The 5,254-nt window shown below is 45.0% G+C and overlaps 1 pseudogene across 1 annotated transcript; it reads left to right on the top strand.

Moving 5' to 3' along the window:
• Positions 1 to 1,019: 1,019 nt before the first annotated feature.
• LOC105810507 lies at positions 1,020 to 2,505 on the top strand (annotated as a pseudogene). Its single transcript, XR_001137497.1, has one exon. The product of XR_001137497.1 is annotated as a voltage-dependent anion-selective channel protein 2 pseudogene (transcript).
• The last annotated feature ends 2,749 nt before the right edge of the window (positions 2,506 to 5,254 follow it).

Raw genomic sequence — 5,254 nt, 5'->3', positions numbered from 1 at the left:
GGACAGATCAGTTCACATTTCGTTAGGGTTTGGGGAGCAGCAAGCTAGGGGCACACAGATGGTGCTAGAGGAGCTCCCCTGCGTCCAGCTGGAACCTGGCACTTCTTGAATTTCCGCCTTTTGTTTTGTAATTGCCTGACAGTGATGTGTTTTCTGGCCACAGGTGGAGTCACGGGTGTAACTAGGTGGGGCAGGTGAGGCCAGAGGCCAGGTGCAGCCTGGGGGAGAGGTGTGGGGGTGGGGAGGGTGTGGTGCGCAGGGCCCTGCCCTTCCATAGGCAGCCCACAGAGATGCTGCTTCCTGGAGAGGCAACACCTCTTTGTCAACGTGGGCATCCTTAATCCTTCTCTACTGGGGAGGAGTCTGCAGTCTGAGACACCCGCAGTGGCACCCGTCGCCGAGCAATTCTTTGTCATCTCTCCCCCAAACTCAGGCTGCTTGCGGTGCTCCTGCCTGGTTGTAGTCATGGAAACCATCTGCGATCATATGCACTTTTCATGGGCACCTGTCATTTTCGTGGAGGTTCAAGCTGTTAACGACTTTAAGTTCTCAGAAGACCTCAAACTGGGTTCGGTGAAGGGGGTGGCCGGAATGGGCGTGGCGGATCTCATTAAGCATTCTGTCCTTCTTGGGTTCAACAGTAAACTCACCCACCTGGCACTGGAGGCTGTTCGCAGTGTGGCCTTTCCCAATCTTCCCATTATCTCTCTCCATAATTCACAGTCCTGTCTATTCAGCCTCTGTTCGAAACGCTCTTTTGTCTGCCTCCTCTGGTTGGATGCAATCTTTCTCTTTTAGGACCCGCCCTAGCAAATTTTTGGCACATCTCTCAAAATGCCTTTGTTGTCCCTGATTATTAATAGTTATGTGAGTGCTCATCTTTTCCCCACAGGACGGCAAACTAGCGAGTCGGTGGCAGGAACCATGCCTTGCTCCCCTTTGTATTTCCAGTGCCTTTCACATAGGATGTGCTCAAAAAACATTTGTTAACTAAGGATTTTAAAAGAACGTGATTGACTTCGCCCTCCAGCCGCGGCTGCTGCAGCCAGACCACGAGCGAGCAGAGCGGCCCCAGCTGCGAGCGGAGCGGCGGCGGCGGCCCCCTTCAGGAGACCACCAGATCACCTCTTTGCGCGGTCTCGCCATGGCGACCTACGGACAGACTCGCGCGCGGCCAATGTGTATCCCTCCGTCGTATGCTGACCTTGGCAAAGCTGCCAGAGATATTTTCAACAAAGGATTTGGTTTTGGGTTGGTAAAACTGGATGTGAAAACAAAGTCATGCAGTGGTGTGGAATTCTCAACATCTGGTTCATCTAACAGACACTGGTAAAGTTACTGGGACCTTGGAGACCAGATGTAAATGGTGTGAGTATGGTCTGACTTTCACAGAAAAATGGAACACTGATAACACTCTGGGAACAGAAATTGCGATTGAAGACCAGATTTGCCAGGGTTTGAAACTGACATTTGATACTACCTTCTCACCCAACACAGGAAAGAAAGGTGGTAAAATCAAGTTCTCTTACAAGAGGGAGTGTATAAACCTTGGTTGTGATGTTGACTTTGATTTTGCTGGACCTGCAATCCACGGTTCAGCTGTCTTTGGTTATGAGGGCTGGCTTGCTGGGTACCAAATGACCTTTGACACTGCCAAATCAAAGCTGACAAGGAATAACTTTGCAGTGGGCTACAGGACTGGTGACTTCCAGCTACACACTGATGTCAATGATGGGACAGAATTTGGAGGATCAATTTATCAGAAAGTATGTGAAGATCTTGATACTTCGGTAAACCTTGCTTGGACGTCAGGTACCAACTGCACTCGTTTTGGCATTGCAGCTAAATATCAGTTGGATCCCACTGCTTCCATTTCTGCAAAAGTCAACAACTCTAGTTTAATTGGAGTGGGCTATACTCAAACTCTGAGGCCTGGTGTGAAGCTTACACTGTCTGCTCTGGTTGATGGGAAGAGCATTAATGCTGGAGGCCACAAACTTGGGCTTGCCCTGGAGTTGGAGGCTTAATCCAGCCAAAGAGAAACCTTTGGGAATGGAATCAGAAGATTTGGCCTTAATATATTTCCATTGTGACCAGCAGGCTTTTTCCCCCCCAAGAAGGTGATCAAAACAAAGGATGATCTAAACAAGAGCTGTATTTTAAATATTTAGACAGTTACTTGTTAGCTGGTTTCTAGTTGAATTGGTTATCTAGTTACTGATGCTGTGGTCGAGCAGTCACCTATACATTATTTAAATGTATTTAACTGTTAAATGCACTACCCACCAATAATGAAACAGACCTTTATGAAAACTGTGCAGTTGTGTGCATGTTTGTTTTTATGTTCCTTTAAACATTGAGTACTGCCATTGAATGAGATGGATCAGTGGATGTTTTCAGATGAGGTTAAAACATTTTTGTTAAATTCAGTCATCATTAGAATTACTTTTGGTATCACAAGACATTACAAATTATGAATAAAATAAATATACATAAAAAAAAAAAGAATGTGATTAAACACCCGTAGCGCATCAGATGGTGACTAGAAAGGAATCTAAAGCCACAGTCCCAGGTTTTGTAAGTCTTCCTTGGTCTTAGGTTATAAACGTTAAACTCATTTTGAACCTTCAGAGTGTTTAAACAAGGGCTTGCCCTTAATGTGGCTAATGTTAACTTTAGAAATTGATAATGAACCATAGAAAATAAGATGCCTGTGGGTGGCAGTGATTAATAATATTCTCTGTTGAAGGGCTGGTGCTGGGCACCCGGGGTTTTTGCAGGGACTTTATATGACATATAGATCAGAAACTTTTGTTCAGACTGTCTCCCACACCCAACTAGTAGTCCTACAAATACCTTGAATGGATCAGTGAAATTTGTCAACTGCAGGAACAATAATTCAATTCGAAGAGCAAGGATTCCCAGGGAAGGTTTGGAATAAAATTCTGTATGAGACTGGATTAGTCAGTTTTTGTTGTGATGATGCTGTGTAACAAACAACCTCAAAGTCCCAGTGGCCTTTAATAACAATTGTACGTTGTTTGTTCATGCACTCATCAGTGGCTATGGGTTGGGTTCTGTGGCTCAGGGCCACCCCTATATGTCCCCTTATTCTGGGACCCAGGCTGCAAAAACACCTGCATTGATAAATAAAGTTCTCGTGTTGGAGAGGAGTTCAAGAGAGCTGCAGTGCCTCTCCAAGGCTTCACTTGAAATGGACGTGTTGTCACTTCTGCCCATGTTCCATGAGCCGAAATATTTTACATAGTCAAGTCCCAAATCAATGGGGCAGGGAACTGGGGAGGGAGAAGGGAGAGGAAATATTTGCTAAATGATATTACAGTCCTACTACAAAAAGACATTTAGAATATTTTATTCCTTCTACTGATGAAAGTATGGATTCTTTGAAGAAAGAGCCCAGCTCCTTGCTTCTTGCTTGGTACATAATTGACACTCTGTGCATGTTTGTTGAATGAATGATTGGACTGTCATGGCTCAGTTTAACCAGGTGCATGACATTTTTATGCATCTGGTTTTCATGAAGAATGTCCTCCCTTGTAGAAACACAGACCATGTGGAGATTGTATATCATCAGAAGTTCCAATCCTCATCGAGTGTTTGCTGCTGTGCTCTGCAGGAGGGCTGTCAGGAGAGCAGTCTCTGCAGCCAGAGTCCTCCTCGTGAAAGCTTGTGGGTGAGCAGATGTAAAGAGGTGGTTTGGGTGGCTCCCCACCCACTGCCACACCCAGCACGGGACCAGCAGTGGACAGAGAGTAAGTAGGAGGTTTCATCTGCAAGACTTCCACTACCTAGTAAAGGAGGAAGGGTGTGCCCTGCTGAAGGAAGCTCATTGTATTATATAAAAGATTAAACTTACAAAGTAGGTAGCTGGGGAGAGGGTATTCCTATGGCAAGAGACTTCTCTTTTCAAGAGGAATTAGAACAGAATTCCTTTAACTAGCACAGTGGTGAAGCCAAGAAGGTTGGAAGTTGTAATAGAGGAGGCCTACGTCGGAGCCTCAGCTCTCCCACTGTGTGATCTCCGGTAGGTCGCTGCCCTGTGCCTCTCTTGGCCTCAGTTTCCTCTACTGTAAACAGGGCAGAATGGCAGTACGTACTTCAAGGGCTCCTATAAGAATTCGGTTAGCTGCTGCATACAAAGTTCTCAGTCCAGTGCCCAATATGTAGAAAATATAATAATTGGAAGCTATTATTATTATTTTGATCGCCATCATTATTTTAAAGGCATTGACTGAATTTTAAATGTTATAAAACCATAATTACATACCAATATCCAGGAAAAGCATCTATTTTTGTTTTCTTTTTTTTTATTTTTATTTTTTTGAAAACATCTATTTTTGAAGGCAAAGAACTCCTTTAGCTCTTCTTAGGAAGAGTGAGAGGCAAAAAAGTTGAAAAGGGAAAGAGAGAAGGCAAAAAAGGAGAGTAGAGAAGAAAGAAAAGGAAGAGGATTGGGTTTTTTGAGGTTTCTAAAGAAGAGAAGTTAATTAGTAATTGACTGGAAGAGGAACTCTTGAGTTTTGGCAGTGGGAATTGGGTTTTAAGAGACAAGAACCAAGAAAGGGGCTCCTTCATGGGATGTAGAAAACCAGAATGAGCTAAAAGCTGAAGACCTGGTCTAGAAGAAACACCAGTTTCATGAGTCCAGAGTTGGTGGTAGTTAAGGTAGCCAAGTCCAAGGTTTAATCTCTAGAAGCAATGGGCTGGGAGTGACACCATGTCAGGAAGAAGAAAGGGGGTCCTCGATGGTGGCTGCAGGCGTCTTGGGACATGCACACCTTGCCTAATAGGCTAGGGGGTTCAGGTGTGAGAAGACGACAAGCCTGGGAAGAGCAGAGGCAGGGCAGACGGCATGAAGGTGACAACACTGCTGCACCCATGCCAAGACTGATGGGCCTGTGGGGTGCTCGAGACAAACCTTTGATTACAAGGACACAGGGCTCTCTTCCCTTCCAGAATGTTTCTTTTATTAGGAACAATTGCCTTCCTATTTTCTTATACTTGCATGAAAATAAGATATCATGGAAGGTTGACTATAAACCTCCAGAAGAAACAGGCACCTGCACCCAGGTGAAACGCACACAATTAAAGGCACTCTTTTTGCAGGAAGCCCTGCCTCCTCAGAACATTCTGGGTTACTAGTTTCACAGCTCCTGTTCATGCTCACAGCACTGAGCATGTTCGCTTTGCTTGCAGATGTGTGCTTGGTGTCTAGCTCAGCGTCTGGCACATG

Source organism: Propithecus coquereli, unplaced genomic scaffold, assembly GCF_000956105.1.
Source record: "Propithecus coquereli isolate 6110/MARCELLA unplaced genomic scaffold, Pcoq_1.0 Scaffold213, whole genome shotgun sequence".
NCBI lineage: Eukaryota > Metazoa > Chordata > Mammalia > Primates > Indriidae > Propithecus > Propithecus coquereli.
Note: the sequence above shows the minus strand (reverse complement) of the source record. Positions and strands in the feature narration are given on the sequence as shown.